The sequence below is a fragment of the Anolis sagrei genome, chromosome 1 (genome assembly GCF_037176765.1).
Source record: "Anolis sagrei isolate rAnoSag1 chromosome 1, rAnoSag1.mat, whole genome shotgun sequence".
In the NCBI taxonomy this organism is placed as follows: domain Eukaryota; kingdom Metazoa; phylum Chordata; class Lepidosauria; order Squamata; family Dactyloidae; genus Anolis; species Anolis sagrei.
Window position 1 is genome coordinate 340,103,032 of NC_090021.1, and position 17,073 is coordinate 340,120,104.

Genomic DNA, 17,073 nt, shown 5'->3' on the forward strand with positions numbered 1-17,073 from the left:
ACATTTGCTGGATTTAGGGACAGCCAAGCCCTTTTATTAATGACTTAGATGAAGGGTTAGAAGGCATAATCATCAAGTTTGCAGACGACACCAAATTGTGAGGGAGAGCCAATACTCCAGAAGACAGGAAACGATTTTAACAGATTAGAGAGATGGGCCAAAACTAACAAAATTAAGTTCAACACGGACAAATGCAAGGTACTCCACTTAGGCAGAAAAAATGAAATGCAAAGAGACTGAATGAGGGACAATGCCTGGCTCAACAGCAGGACATGTGAAAAAATACCTTGAAGTCCCTGTGGGGAGGAAGGGGAACATGAGCCAACAATGTCATGTGGCAGTTTAAAAAGCCAATGAGATTTTGGCCTGCATCAATAGGAGTCTAGTGTCTGGATCCAGGGAAGCCATGTTACTCCTCTATTCTATTCTGGAGATTACTTTTCCTTGTTTTCTGTGACTTTGCTGTTTTCTTGGAGCTGTCGTGCAGTGAAGATCATGTCCACTGTTCCTCTGGAAGGGCGGAAGCCATTCTGGGATTCTGGGAGGGTGTCTTCTGAGAGGGGTAGAAGGCGATTTGCAAGGATTCTTGCTAGGATTTTCCCAGCAGAGGTTAGAAGGGAGATACCTCGATAGTTTCCATAGTCTGTTCTTTCCCCCTTTTTGAAGAGGGTGATGATGGTGGCATCCTTGAAATCTGCTGGGATTTTCTCGGTCACCCACACTTTTTCTATGAGCTGGTGGAGTTGTTGTGTCAGCTCAGGTCCTCCCTCTTTAAAGATTTCAGCAGGGATCCCATCAGGTCCGCTGGCTTTGTTATTTTTGTTGGCTCATGGCATTGCTGACTTCTTCCAAAGTAGGCATTGCTGACTTCTTCCAAAGTGTGCTGCAAGCTCATCCCTGGTTTGTTGTTGTGGGATTTGTGAAAGAACCTCTTCGGCCACATTGGAGCTGCGGTTCAGGAGGCTTTGGTAGTGTTCTTTCCAACGTAGTGCAATTGATTTTTGGTCCTTCAGGAGTTTAGTTCTATCTGATGAGCGGAGAGGCTGTATGCCATGGTTTCTTGGTCCATAGATGACCATAGATTACCAGTGCACTAGTATACAATATAGCAAGCAATTGTATACATAACAAATAACATATGGAGGCTTGAGAGGGTTGTTAACTCCAACAGAAACATCAGGAGAAAGTGCTGCTAGAACACATTGGCCGTACAGCCTGGAAACCACACACCTCTCCCTTATTTGGTTATTTAAATTTTATTTACCTTTCCTCCAATTGTGAGACTCAAGGCGCTTAGAAATGATTAAAAGTCCAGATTGAAAACCATACAAGATTTAGAAACAGTTAAACAATGCATAGAGTTAAAGGTGTGAGCGTTATATAAAAACCACGTGAGGAGACAACGTTTGCCAGGTGGAAATGCTTCCTCCCGCTGCAGCTCTCCTGCTCAGCAACCTTGTGCTGGAGTATTTCCTTTTCTCTTTTCCAGGGTGGAGCCCTCCCTTTCTGCAGTGATAGCCAATGCCCGTTCCCAATGCGGTTTGGACCGCTGCAGGCGGCTGCTCTCCTTGCAGTCATGTGTTGGCCAGGTCCGCATGGAAGGTCTCTTTTTGAAAGCCTCCCAAGGGAGCCTTTCTATGTCCTGAAACCATTAACTGTGCCTTTGTGGCTTGGTGCACGTTCTGCAGCAACAGAGTGAGTGCACCACTCGCTCAGAGCAGAACTTTCAAAGTTTTAGAAACTCTATATATAGAAGTCAGAGTATATATTTATGTATGTTTGTTGGTCTGTTTGTACCACAAAGGCTCCTACATGGTGTGATGAATCTGAACCAAGCTCATCATCTAACCTAGAACAACTTAAGAAGAGCTTGAACTAAAGAAGAGCCAGAGCAGAAGGAAAGCAAGGGAACAAAGTGAATTGGGTGTTGCTGGGTGACATATATGGGAGGAAGAGAAGAAAGAAAGAACGAAAAAAGAGAAAAAGAAAGAGAAAAAGAAGGGAAAGAAAGGGAAGAAAAAGGAAGGAAAGGAATGAGGAAAGGGAGGGGAGGAAAGTAAGGGAAGGGAATAAAGATGAGACAAAGAAAAGGAAGAAAGGAAGAGAAAAAGAAGGGAAAGAAAGGAATGGGAAGGAAAAGGAAGGAATGGAATGAGGGGAGGAGAGGAAAATAAAGGAAGGGAATAAAGACGGGACAAAGAAAAGGAAGAGAAAAAGAAGGGAAAGAAAGGAATGGGAAGGAAAAGGAAGGAAAGGAATGAGGGGAGGGGAGGAAAGTAGGGGAAGGGAATAAAGATGGGACAAAGAAAAGAAAGAAAGGAAGATAAAAATAAGGGAAAGAAAGGAATGGGAAGAAAAAAGGAAAGAAAGGAATGAGGGAAGGGGAGGAAAATAAGGGAAGGGAATAAAGAAAGGATAAAGAGAAGGAAGAAAGGAAGAGAAAAATAAGGGAAAGAAAAGAACGGGAAGGGAAAGGAAGGAAAGGAATGAGGGAAAGGGAGGAAAATAAGGGAAGAGAATAAAGAAAGGATAAAGAGAAGGAAGAAAGGAAGAGAAAAATAAAGGAAAGAAAGAAACAGGAAGGAAAAGGAAGGAAAGGAATGGGGGAGGGGAGGAAAGTAAGGGAAGGGAATAAAGATGGGACAAATTAAAGGAAGAAAGGAAGAGAAAAAGAAGGGAAAGAAAGGAATGGGAAGGAAAAGGAAGGAAAGGGATGAGGGGAGAGGAGGGGAGGAAAGTAAGGGAAGGGAATAAAGATGGGACAAAGAAAAGGAAGAAAGGAAGAGAAAAAGAAGGGAAGGAAAAGGAAGGAAAGGAATGAGGGAAGAGGAGGGGAGGAAAGTAAGAAGGGAATAAAGACAGAATAAAGAAAAGGAAGAAAGGAAGAGAAGAAGAAGGGAAAGAAAGGAATGGGAAGGAAAAGGACGGAAAGGAATGAGGGAACGGGAGGGGAGGAAAGTAAGGAAAGGGAATAAAGATGGGACAAAGAAAAGGAAGAAAGGAAGAGAAAAAGAAGGGAAGGAAAAGGAAGGAAAGGAATGAGAGAAGGGGAGGAAAATAAGGGAAGGGAATACAGATGGGACAAAGAAAGAAGAAAGGAAGAGAAAAAGAAGGGAAAGAAAGGAACGGGAAGGAAAAGGAAGGAAAGGAATGAGGGGAGGGGAGGAAAGTAAGGGAAGGGAATAAAGATGGGACAAAGAAAGGGAAGAAAGGAAGAGAAAAAGAAGGGAAAGGAAGGAATGGGAAGGAAAAGGAAGGAAAGGAATGAGGGAAGGGGAGGGGAGGAAAATAAGGGAAGAGAATAAAGATGGGACAAAGAAAAGGAAGAAAGGAAGAGAAAAAGAAGGGAAAGAAAGGAATGGGAAGGAAAAGGAAGGAAAGGAATGAGGGAAGGGGAGGGGAGGAAAATAAGGGAAGGGAATAAAGAAAGGATAAAGAGAAGGAGGAAAGAAAGGAAGGGAAAGGAAAGGAAAGAAGAGAGGAATAGAGGAAGAAGGCATATGAGGGAAACTGAAGAAGGAAAAAAGAGCCACAAAGAAATGCATACCTGGCCAACTTTGGGTATTTATGCTAGTAAAACTATATATACAAAAGAACCCCTCATAATCAAAGCAATGGTTTCAATGTTTGGATCGCATAGCAGTCCCACATACTACCTTCCTCCCAAACTGGTGTCAAACTGCATTAATTCTGCAGTGCTGATGCAACCCTAAAGTGGCTATATTAATAAAATCTATTATTTATTATTTATCCATAAAAATTTATGGATAATGTGTTAAGTCAATTGTTATATGTTGTATGGAACCACTGCTGTTTCTACTGTTTTTACTGTTTGTGAACCGCCGTGAGTCGCCTTCGGGCTTGAGATACAGCGGTATAGAAGCAAAGTAAATAAATAAATAAAATCTGGAGAAATGGAACCAGAAATGAAGAGCCAATTGTATTGTCTTGTGTCAGAAGAACTTCCAGATAGTCAGAGCTGTTTGGCAATGGAATAGGGAATGGAGTTACCTTGGAATCCAATGGAGTTTCCTTCTCTGGGGTTTTTAAAGCAGGGGCTGGATGGCCATCTGTCGGGAGGGCTTTGATTGTGTCTTACTGCATGGAAGAAGGGGGTTGGATTGGTTAGCCCTGTGCGTATCTTTTAATTCTATGATTATATTGCCTGCTTCCCAACACGTTGTTGTTATTGTTGTTGTTATCATTTATATCCCACTTTCCTCTCCTAAAGGAAACTCAGTACAAGCAAACACATGCATCCCCTTTTGCTTGCTATCAAACTCACTTTCCTTTTGTTATATTTGAGCTTTGTGGCTTTTGCTTTTGTTCAGCTGAAGCACTCTGGCTGCTATTAATACACTTCTCGACCCCAAACTGCTTCCGGGGCTGAGTGGGAAGAATGGGTTTCTCAGCTTCTGTGCTCCGTTGTGGACTGCATGGAGGACCGAAGCAGGAGGCAAGGGCAGGCGGAACGAAAAAAGGCCTGATCCTCACCCACAAAACAACCCCGCTGTTTGCTTCTCTCTCACTCCTTCACATGTGGGTTTGAGAATTGTGGTTTACAGGGTTTGCGGCTTCCAGCACAGCTGAGCACCCTTTCCTTCTCAGAGGCCTCTTTGTGTGTGTGACTGTGTTTAAGAGACCTATGTCTTCATAAGACAAGCAGAGCCAACATAACTGCCTCTTAAGTCCGTGATGGCGAACCTATGACACGCGTGTCAGTACTGACACGCGTAGCCATTTCTACTGACACACGCCCGCCGGATATTATTTGTTTATTTATTTTATGCCATTTTAAAAAATAAATAGGAAAGAAATTATTATTTTGCAATGTTACCTAAATATTAAGGAGTTTCATATTTAAACTGAATGATCAATACTATTACTTTGCTGTATTATTCAAATATTAAAATGTATTAAATTAAATGTCAAATCTAAAAATATTTAATTATTATTAATATTTAGGTAACATTGCAAAATAATATTGGTTTATTTAATTATTAAGTAAACGAATATTATTTTGCATTGTTTCCTAAATATTAAGGAGTTACATATTTAAATTAAATTAAATGATAAATAATACTTTGCTATATTACTCAAATATTTCAGAATGCCTTAAATGAAATGGTAAATTGAATGTTAATTTGACATTTAATTTAATGCATTTTAATTTAATGCATTTTAAATATTTTTAATATATGCCTATATATATATATGCCTTAAATGAAATGGTAAATTAAATATCAAAATATTATTTTGCAATATTACTTTATTGTTATTGCATTATTATTATTATTAGAAATACATTAAATACCATATTAAATGCTAGAAATACATTTAAATTAAATTGAAAATAAATAATATTTTGTTGGGTTTTTAAAATTATATTTTTATTAAACACTCCAAAAAGGATATTATTTACATAAAGAGAGGTAGAATAACGTGATAAGAGAGAAAGTGGGAATTACAATTATATATTTTTTGTTATTTAAACTAAATATTGCAAAATTATGGTTATTTTCTTGAAGTGACACACCACCTGAATTATGCTCAGTTTTTTGGCGAATTTTGACACACCACGCTCAAAAGGTTGCCCATCACTGTCCTAAGTTATTACACTATTGAAAAAAAATTCTGTTCCTGGTTTGGAAGTGTCATTTCCTGTTTAATTGTGCAGTACTTAATTTGAAAGTAGTTGTCCTACTCCAGAAACTTTATTTTTCTGGCTGCCACAAACTTTGTTGAGACTTGATGAGATATTCATTGAAAAACTAGACCAAAATGTGGTGCAGGATGATATCCCTGCTGCAGAAAAAAAATGTTTTTGCAGTTTAATACACTTCTCCCATGTTTTCATGATATTTATCTATTTATTTATGGTGTCATCAGCAACCATACCATTGTATTACATTTCTAACAGAACAAAACAAACAAACAGATAAAAAAACCCACACATTTTGCAAACTTGGTAGTTGATTAAATGTCCTTTGACCAGTATCTGGCCACTTGGAGTGCTTCTGGTGTTGCCGCAAGGAGGTCCTCCATCGTGCATGTGGCAGGGCTCAGGTTGCATTGCAGCAGGTGGTCAGTGGTTTGCTCCTCTCCACACTCGCATGTCATGGATTCAACTTTGTGGCCCCAATTCTTAAGATTGGCTCTGCATCTCGTGGTGCCAGAGCGCAGTCTGTTTAGTGCCTTCCAAGTCGCCCAGTCTTCTGTGTGCCCAGGGGGGAGTCTCTCATCTGGTATCACCCATGGATTGAGGTGCTGGGTTTGGGCCTGCCACTTTTGGACTCTCGCTTGCTGAGGTGTTCCAGCGAGTGTCTCTGTAGATCTAAGAAAACTATTTCTTGATTTAAGTCGTTTATGTACTGGCTGATACCCAAACAAGGGATGAACTGGAGATGTCTCTGCCTTGGTCCTTTCACTATTGGCTGCTACTTCCCGGCGGATGTCAGGTGGTGCAATACCGGCTAAGCAGTGCAATTTCTCCAGTGGTGTAGGGCGCAGACACCAGTGATAATGCGGCATGTCTCATTAAGAGCCACATCCACTGTTTTAGTGTGGTGAGATGTGTTCCACACTGGGCATGCATACTCAGCAGCAGAGTAGCATAGCGCAAGGGCAGATGTTTTCACTGTGTCTGGTTGTGATCCCCAGGTTGTGCCAGTCAGTTTTCGTATGATATTGTTTCTAGCGCCCACTTTTTGCTTGATGTTCAGGCAATGCTTCTTGTAGGTCAGAGCATGGTCCAGAGTGAGTCCCGGGTATTTGGGTGTGCTGCAATGTTCCCATGGTATTCCTTCCCAGGTAAACCTCAGAGCTTGGGATGTTTTCATGATAAAAGCAATTAGGAAAATACATTGATAACCCAGGAACAAAAATCATGTTACGTAGTGCAGTGGATCCCTTCACCCAACATGCTTCCAGCTTAAACAATGAGGGAGGAAAGGATGAAAAGAGGAAGAGTAGAACTTGGCATGTGTGGACCTGGCCTGCAGAAGGCATCCCCAGTTAAGCCACCTAGAACGCAACCAAACCCAATGTGATGGCCATGCAGCGGAAAATGGGAAATACGCCCTTCTGCTTGAGACTTTGGAGAAGCTCCATCAGTGACAGTTGCAGAGCCTGAGGACAAAGGCGTACGGGTTTCTCCATCCCTAAATGACATGAGCTTAAAGTTTGATATGGAACCCCCGGTGACGCTAAACCGCTGAGCTGCTGAACTTGCTTACCAAAAGGTTGCAGGTTCAAATCCGGAGAGCGGTGTGAGCTCCTGCTGTTAGGCCCGGCTTCTGCCAACCTAGCAGTTTGAAAACATGCAAATGTGAGTAGATCAATAGCTCTGGCGGGAAGGTAATGGCGCTCCATGTAGTCATGCCGGCCACATGATCTTGGAGGTGCCTACAGATAACGCTGGCTCTTCGGCTTAGAAATGGAGATGAGAACCAACCCCCGGAGTCAGACACGACTGGACTTAATGTCAGGGGAAAACCTTTACCTTTATGGACTCAGATAACCCAGTTCAAAGCAGATATTGTGGGATTTTCTGCCTTGATATTCTGAGATATAGGGCTGTGTGGAAGGGCCCCAGGAAGTAGATGATGGACAAGATGGAACGTGTCCACAGAATGAGCCAAGGTTTGGAAACCAAGCCCTATGAAGAGCAGCTTAGAGAGATGGAGAGGTTTAGTTCAGAGAGGAGAAGACTGAGAGAGGCCTGAGAGCCATGATTAAATATTTGGAAGGATGTCTCATTGAGGAGACGGAAGTAAGTTTGCTTTCTACTGCTCTGGAGACTGGGACACAAGAGAACCATGGATTCAAACTCCAGAGAAAGAGATTCCACTTAAACATAAGGAGAAACTTCCCAATGATGAGAACGATTAAATAGTGGGATCTGCTGCTGTTGCCTGGGAGTTCAGTAGAGTCGCCTTCTCTGGTGGCTTTCAAGCAAAGGCTGGACGGCCATCTGCTAGGGGTGCTTTGATTGTGCTTTTTCTGCCTGGCAAAAGGGGATTGGACTGGATGCCCCTAGCGGATCTCTTCCAACCTTATCATTTTGTGATTCTGTAGATCAACAATGTGTGGCCCACAGTGGTCAGATACATTGCTTGCCCCACATTTGGGATATTTTTGTACCAAAAAAAGACATCAGTAGGAAGTGATTCTGCTCACTTCTCTTTGTGAGAAAGGTCTAACTTGCACCTAAATGGCCTTCTGAGCTCCCTGTACCAGCTAGAGGCCATTTGGGGTCTTTGTTTATACCTGCAGAAGGTGCAGGGAGTGGGCTCTGAAGCCCTTCTTGGAACACCCACTGTTGCTCACTCTCACCCCAAGGCTCTCCTTTGAAACAGAGAGGAAGAAGGACACTTTCTTTTGCATTTAGGTTCCCCCCCTAAGATGGAAGTGTTGTTTGTTTGTTTGTGTTTGTGAAACTGGAAGTGACTTTCTGGTGGCTTCCTGTTATATTTGGCGATAATGGCACAGCTCCTGGAGTCTGCAGAAGTGGGTCACACAGCCAATGCGAGAACCAGCCAACATTTGAGCCAAAAAGAAAGAGGGAAGAAGGAAGGAGAAGCAGCAGCAGCAGATGTCCTCCTGAGTTGAGGAGACAATTTCAGTTTGGTGGCCAAGGGGGTTGCAGCATCTCCAAGATTGATAGGAGAAGCCCAAGCTGCAATTCCTACAGGAATAAGTGAATATTCCTATCTATATCTACTTAAGAATTGGGAGGGATAGCCAATACTTTAGAGGACAGGAGCAGGATTCAAAACGATCTTGACAGATTAGAGAGATGGGCCAAAACTAACAAAATGAAGTTCAACAGGGACAAATGCAAAGACTCCACTTAGGCAGAAAAAAACAAAATGCAAAGAGACAGAATGGGGGACAATGATGCCTGGCTCGAGAGCAGTACGTGTGAAAAAGATCTTGGAGTCCTCGTGGATAACAAGTTAAACATGAGCCAGGAATGTGATGTGGCGGCAAAAAAAGGCAATGGGATTTTGGCTTGCATCAATAGGAGCCTAGTGTCTAGATCTAGGGAAGTAATGCTACTTCTCTATTTTGCTTTGGTTAGACCACACCTGGAATATTGTGTCCAATTCTGGGCACCACAATTCAAGAGAGATATTGACAAGCTGGAATGTGTCCAGAGGGGGGCGACTCAAATGATCAAGGGTCTGGAGAACAAGCCCTATGAGGAGCGGCTTAAGGAGCTGGGCATGTTTAGCTTGAAGAAGAGAATGCTTGGAGGAGATATGATAGCCATGTATAAATATGTGAGGGGAAGCCACAGGGAGGCGGGAGCAAGCTTGTTTTCTGCTTCCATGGAGATTAGGATGCGGAAAAATGGCTTCAAACTACAAGAAACGAGATTCCATCTGAACATGAGGAAGAACTTCTTGACTGTGAGAGCCGTTCAGCAGTGGAACTCTCTGCCCTGGAGTGTGGTGGAGGCTCCTTCTTTGTAAGCTTTTAAACAGAGGCTGGATGGCCATCTGTCAGGGGTGATTTGAATGCAATATTCCTGCTTCTTGGCAGAATGGGGTTGGACTGGATGGCCCATGAGGTCTCTTCCAACTCTTTGATTCTATGAGTGGGCCCTTTTTTGCTGTGGAATGATCTCCTGGTAAAGGCTTGGTTGGCATCATTTGGGCACCAAATAGGAGTCTATTGGAAGGGATCTAGGAGTCTTAGTGGACCACAAGCTGAACATGAGTCAAAAGTGCGATGTGGCAACTCAAAACGCAAATGTGATTTTAGGTTGCATGAAGAAGAGCATTGTCTAAATCAGGCATGGGCAAACTTGGGCCCTCCAGGGGTTTTGAACTTCAACTCCCACAATTCCTAGCAGCCGGTAGGCTGCTAGGAATTGTGGGAGTTGAAGTCCAAAACCCCTGGAGGGCCCAAGTTTGCCCATGCCTGATTTTAAAGCTGTCACAATATATGTATGTGTAGCCAATGCAGCTGATTGTTCTCCAGAATTCTTTTTACGTTTGTCCCAAATTATCCCGTTGTTGGTTGGATAATTTGGAAAAGATATGTGTTCAGTCTATAAAGAACTGAGCAGAGAAGTGACATTTTCTCTCAGTTGGGCCCAAAGCCAAAAGGGTGGTACATTTGGATTTGGAAGCAGAATGACTGTTGTCACCGCTTTGAATTCAAGGAATGTTTTTGCACTGAGCTACATCACTGGAGCTATGCCACATTCACTGAACACACACAGTGCAGTGAGAAGAGATGCAGGATCCAAGAAATGAGCTACAAACCTGCATTATCTGCAGGAGGAATGCAGGGACTTCCAGAAAAACATCTATTTCTGTTTTATTGACTCTTCCAAAGCCTTTGACTGTGTGGATCATAATAAGTTGTGGTAAGTTCTTGGTGGTCTGGGAGACCAAGCCACCTTGCCTGTCTCCTGAGGAATCTGTATAAGGACCAAGTAGCAACACCTACGGATATGAGAGCTGGACCTTAGGGAAGGCTGAGCGGAGGAAAATAGATGCTTTTGAACTGTGGTGTTGGAGGAAAGTGCTGAGAGTGCCTTGGACTGCGAGAAGATCCAACCAGTCCATCCTCCAGGAAATAAAGCCCGACTGCTCACTGGAGGGAAGGAGAATAGAGACAAAGTTGAAGTCTTTTGGCCACATCATGAGAAGAAAGGAAAGCTTGGAGGAGACAATGATGCTGGGAAAAATGGAAGGAAAAAGGAAGAGGGTCCGACCAAGGGCAAGATGGATGGATGGTATCCTTGAAGTGACTGGATTGACCTTGAAGGAGCTGGGGGTGGTGACGACTGACAGGGAGCTCTGGCGTGGGCTGGTCCATGAAGTCACGAAGAGTCGGAAGCAACTGAACGAATGAACAACAAGCAACAGTCAGAACTGACCACGGAACAACAGGCTGGTTCAAGATTGGGAAAGGGATACGGCAGGGTTGTATCCTCTCACCCAACCTATTCAACTTGTATGCAGAACACATCATGCAATGTGCGGGGCTTGAGGAATCCAAGGCTGGAGTAAAATTGCTGGAAGAAACAATAACAACCTTAGATATGCAGATGAAACCTCTTTGATGGCTGAAAGTGAGGAGGAGCTGAGGAGCTTTATCACCAAGGTGGAAGAAGGAAGAGTAAAGTTGAATTGCAGTGAAACATCACAAAAACCAAGATGATGGCAACCAGACTGATCGATAACTGGCAAATAGAGGGAGAAATCGTGAGTCAGTGACAGACTTTCTAGGTTTTTCTAGATGCAAACATAACAGCAGACTCGGGAAATCAGAAGATGTTTCCTTCTTGGGAGGAGAGCAAGGACCAATCTTGATAAAAGAGTGAAGAGTAGAGACACCACACTGGTAATGAAGATCCACGTAATCAAAGCAATGATATTCCCTGTAGTAACCTATGGATGTGAGAGCTGGACCATAAGGAAGGCTGAGCGAAGAAAGATAGATGCTTTTGAGCTGTGGTGTTGGAGGAAAATGCTGAGAGTGCCTTGGACCGCCAGAAGATCCAACCAGTCCATCCTCCAGGAAACAATGCCCGGCTGCTCGATGAAGAGAAGGATATCAGAGGCAAAGTTGAATTCCTTTGGCCACATAATGAGAAGACAGGAAAGCTTGGAGAAGAGAATGACGCTGGGGAAAAGGGAAGGAAAAAGGAAGAGGGGCCGACCAAGGGCAAGGCAGGTGGATGGTATCCTTGAAGGGATTGGCTTGACTCTGAAGGAGCTGGGGGTGGCTAAGGCCGACAAGGAGCTCTGGTGTGGGTTGGTCCAGGAGTTCACAAAGAGTTGGAAGTGACTGAATGAATAAACAACAACAATGCATTTGCATGCACACAAAGACCCAAGCTCTTAGGTGCAACAGTTAAAAGGAGAGTGAGTCTTTCCATTGAGGTCACTGAAATGCTATGAAGGTTTTGAATTCTGCAGAATCCTTCTCCTGGTGGTTCTGTTCCTGGGGAAAAACAAGTTAAAATTTAATTGGATTTGAATCTATTTTAATTTTTTAAAAGTTAACATTTAGGTCAGCAAAAAAAGAGAGGTTTAAATAGTTCAGATGGGCTCTGAATGTCAACATTTAGAGCCCCTCTAAACTTCCAAGAGTCTGACCCTCCAAGGCTGGCAAATGGGAAGCAGCTGCCTCTCTCTTTTTGGAAAATACTTAGCTCTCTTCCAGCATGAAAGAATGCACGTTTCTTAGATTGCATCCTCCTGTGTTTTACTCTCAGATGTCTGGAAGCAAGAGAGAAAGGAAGGTGGCAGAAGAAATGCCAAAAGGATCCAAAACAAAGCTCAAAGCTCCAGCTCCTCTCCGCCTTTCAGGGCTTGGCAGCATCTGTTGCTTTTGAGGGCAGCGGGCTTCTGAATGGGGCCATTGTGAACCAAAACATGGTCATCTGCCACCATTCTCAGAATGACGTGCAGATGCTGGGATGGTTGACAACACTCCCAATATGTTGCCGTCCCCTGGCCAAGGACCTGGGATTGTTGTGAAGATACGATCTGTGGGGATTTCTTTTTGCTGAGGGGATCTAGCTCCCTCTTCATCCTTGTTGGGAAGAGGGTGCCGGGTGGCCATCGTAAGCAAGATCTGTGGGAGGGACTCAGCCAGAAGAATTGGCCACATCTCCCCTCTGGCATAAGGCTCCATAGCTGTTTTCAATTTTCCCTTTCTGTACTTGTTGGCTTGCGATGTTGGTCCTTGGTATGTTGGTGTTAGATATCACATTCATAGTTGAAGAATCCTAGAATCCTAGAGTTGGAAGAGACCCCAAGAGCAATCCAGTCCAACCCCATTCTGCCAGGTTGGGAGACATAGAATAGTAGAATCTTAGAGTTGGAAGAGACCCCAAGAGCCATCCAGTCCAACCCAATTCTGCCAGGTTGGGAGACAGAGAATCATAGACTCTAGAGTTGGAAGAGACCCCAAGAGCCTTCCAGTCCAACCCCATTCTGCCAGGTTGGGAGACATAGAATCGTAGACTCCTAGAGTTGGAAGAGACCCCAAGAGCCATCCAGTCCAACCCCCTTCTGCCAGGTTGGGAGATACAGAATCGTAGAATCCTAGAGTTGGAAGAGACCCCAAGAACCTTCCAGTCCAACCCCCTTCTGCCAGGTTGGGAGACATAGAATCGTAGAATCCAAAGTTGGAAGAGACCCCAAGAGCCTTCCAGTCCAACCCCCTTCTGCCAGGTTGGGAGACATAGAATCCTAGAATCCTAGAGTTGGAAGAGACCCCAAGAGCCTTCCAGTCCAACCCCCTTCTGCCAGGTTGGGAGACATAGAATCGTAGAATTCTAGAGTTGGAAGAGACCCCAAGAACCTTCCAGTCCAACCCCATTCTGCCAGGTTGGGAGACATAGAATCGTAGAATCCAAAGTTGGAAGAGACCCCAAGAACCTCCCAGTCCAACCCCCTTCTGCCAGGTTGGGAGACATAGAATCGTGGAATCCAAAGTTAGAAGAGACCCCAAGAACCTTCCAGTCCAACCCCCTTCTGCCAGGTTGGGAGACATAGAATCGTAGAATCTAAAGTTGGAAGAGACCCCAAGAACCTTCCAGTCCAACCCCATTCTGCCAGGTTGGGAGACATAGAATCGTAGAATTCTAGAGTTGGAAGAGACCCCAAGAGCCATCCAGTCCAACCCCATTCTGCCAGGTTGGGAGACATAGAATCGTAGAATTCTAGAGTTGGAAGAGACCCCAAGAGCCATCCAGTCCAACCCCATTCTGCCAGGTTGGGAGACATAGAATCGTAGAATCCTAGAGTTGGAAGAGACTCCAAGAGCCTTCCAGTCCAACCCCCTCCTGCCAGGTTGGGAGACATAGAATCGTAGAATCCTAGAGTTGGAAGAGACCCCAAGAGCCATCCAGTCCAACTCCTTTCTGCCTGGTTGGGAGACATAGAATAGTAGAATCTTAGAGTTGGAAGAGACCCCAAGAGCCTTCCAGTCCAACCCCATTCTGCCAGGTTGGGAGACATAGAATCGTAGAATCCTAGAGTTGGAAGAGACCCCAAGAGCCATCCAGTCCAACCCCCTTCTGCCAGGTTGGGAGACATAGAATCGTAGAATCTTAGAGTTGGAAGAGACCCCAAGAGCCATCCAGTCCAACTCCTTTCTGCCAGGTTGGGAGACATAGAATCGTAGAATTCTAGAGTTGGAAGAGACCCCAAGAGCCATCCAGTCCAAATCCCTTCTGCCAGATTGGGAGACATAGAATCGTAGAATCCAAAGTTGGAAGAGACCCCAAGAGCCTTCCAGTCCAACCCCCTTCTGCCAGGTTGGGAGACATAGAATCCTAGAATCCTAGAGTTGGAAGAGACCCCAAGAGCCTTCCAGTCCAACCCCCTTCTGCCAGGTTGGGAGACATAGAATCGTATAATTCTAGAGTTGGAAGAGACCCCAAGAACCTTCCAGTCCAACCCCATTCTGCCAGGTTGGGAGACATAGAATCGTAGAATCCAAAGTTGGAAGAGACCCCAAGAACCTCCCAGTCCAACCCCCTTCTGCCAGGTTGGGAGACATAGAATCGTGGAATCCAAAGTTAGAAGAGACCCCAAGAACCTTCCAGTCCAACCCCCTTCTGCCAGGTTGGGAGACATAGAATCGTAGAATCTAAAGTTGGAAGAGACCCCAAGAACCTTCCAGTCCAACCCCATTCTGCCAGGTTGGGAGACATAGAATCGTAGAATTCTAGAGTTGGAAGAGACCCCAAGAGCCATCCAGTCCAACCCCATTCTGCCAGGTTGGGAGACATAGAATCGTAGAATTCTAGAGTTGGAAGAGACCCCAAGAGCCATCCAGTCCAACCCCATTCTGCCAGGTTGGGAGACATAGAATCGTAGAATCCTAGAGTTGGAAGAGACTCCAAGAGCCTTCCAGTCCAACCCCCTCCTGCCAGGTTGGGAGACATAGAATCGTAGAATCCTAGAGTTGGAAGAGACCCCAAGAGCCATCCAGTCCAACTCCTTTCTGCCTGGTTGGGAGACATAGAATAGTAGAATCTTAGAGTTGGAAGAGACCCCAAGAGCCTTCCAGTCCAACCCCATTCTGCCAGGTTGGGAGACATAGAATCGTAGAATCCTAGAGTTGGAAGAGACCCCAAGAGCCATCCAGTCCAACCCCCTTCTGCCAGGTTGGGAGACATAGAATCGTAGAATCTTAGAGTTGGAAGAGACCCCAAGAGCCATCCAGTCCAACTCCTTTCTGCCAGGTTGGGAGACATAGAATCGTAGAATTCTAGAGTTGGAAGAGACCCCAAGAGCCATCCAGTCCAAATCCCTTCTGCCAGATTGGGAGACATAGAATCGTAGAATTCTAGAGTTGGAAGAGACCCCAAGAGCCATCCAGCCCAACTCCCTTCTGCCAGATTGGGAGACATAGAATCGTAGAATTCTAGAGTTGGAAGAGACCCCAAGAGCCATCCAGTCCAACCCCCTTCTGCCAGGTTGGGAGACATAGAATCGTAGAATCCTAGAGTTGGAAGAGACCCCAAGAGCCATCCAGTCTAACCCCATTCTGCCAGGTTGGGAGACATAGAATCGTAGAATCCAAAGTTGGAAGAGACCCCAAGAACCTTCCAGTCCAACCCCATCCTGCCAGGTTGGGAGACATAGAATCGTAGAATCCTAGAGTTAGAAAAGACCCCAAGAGCCATCCAGTCCAACCCCCTTCTGCCAGGTTGGGAGACATAGAATCGTAGAATCCTAGAGTTGGAAGAGACCCCAAGAGCCATCCAGTCCAACCCCCTTCTGCCAGGTTGGGAGACATAGAATTGTAGAATCCTAGAGTTGGAAGAGACCCCAAGAGCCTTCCAGTCCAACCCCCTTTTGCCAGGTTGGGAGACATAGAATCGTAGAATCCTAGAGTTAGAAGAGACCCCAAGAGCCATCCAGTCCAACCCCCTTCTGCCAGGTTGGGAGACATAGAATCATAGAATCCTAGAGTTGGAAGAGACCCCAAGAACCTTCCAGTCCAACCCCCTTCTGCCAGGTTGGGAGACATAGAATCGTAGAATCCAAAGTTGGAAGAGACCCCAAGAGCCTTCCAGTCCAACCCCATTCTGCCAGGTTGGGAGACATAGAATTGTAGAATCCTAGAGTTGGAAGAGACCCCAAGAACCTTCCAGTCCAACCCCATTCTGCCAGGTTGGGAGACATAGAATCGTAGAATCCTAGAGTTAGAAGAGACCCCAAGAACCTTCCGGTCCAACCCCATTCTGCCAGGTTGGGAGACATAGAATCATAGAATCCTAGAGTTGGAAGAGACCCCAAGAACCTTCCAGTCCAACCCCATTCCGCCAGGTTGGGAGACATAGAATCGTAGAATCCAAAGTTGGAAGAGACCCCAAGAACCTTCCAGTCCAACCCCATTCTGCCAGGTTGGGAGACATAGAACCATAGAATCCTAGAGTTGGAAGAGACCCCAAGAACCTTCCAGTCCAACCCCATCCTGCCAGATTGGGAGCCATAGAATCGTAGAATCCAAAGTTGGAAGAGACCCCAAGAACCTTCCAGTCCAACCCCATTCTGCCGGTTGGAATACATAGAATCCTGAAGTCATGGTTCTGGGACAAGACTTTTGGACAGCAGGCATAAATAGCACTTTGAATATGGAATTCGACTGGAATGATGATATACCCAATACGGCCAAATTTGAATACTGGTGGGGTTGCGGGGGATTGATTTTGTCATTTGAGTGTTGTAGTTTCTGGGATTTATAGTTCACCTACAATTAAAGAGCATTCTGAACTCCACCAACAATGGAATTGAATCAAACTTGGCAGGTAGAACTCCCATGACGAGCAGAAAATACTGGATGGGTTTGGTGGGCATTGACCTTGAGTTTGGGAGTTGTAGTTCACCTACATCCAGAGAGCACTGTGGACTCAAACCATGATAGATTATTTGCATCCACAAACCTGGCACGAATCCTCAACATGCCCAAGTGTAAACACTGGTGGAGTTTGGGGAAAATAGACCTTGACATTTGGGAGTTGTAGTTGCTGGGATTTATAGTTCACCTACAATCAAAGAGCATTCTGAACCCCATCAACAATAGAAT

The 17,073-nt window shown here is 44.9% G+C and overlaps 1 protein-coding gene across 3 annotated transcripts in view; it reads left to right on the forward strand.

Annotated features, from left to right (window-relative positions):
* The window catches only part of MAP4K5 (mitogen-activated protein kinase kinase kinase kinase 5), a 152,155-nt gene that overhangs the window by 54,518 nt on the left and 80,564 nt on the right, over positions 1-17,073 (forward strand). The gene's annotated exons all lie outside the window — the stretch shown is intronic.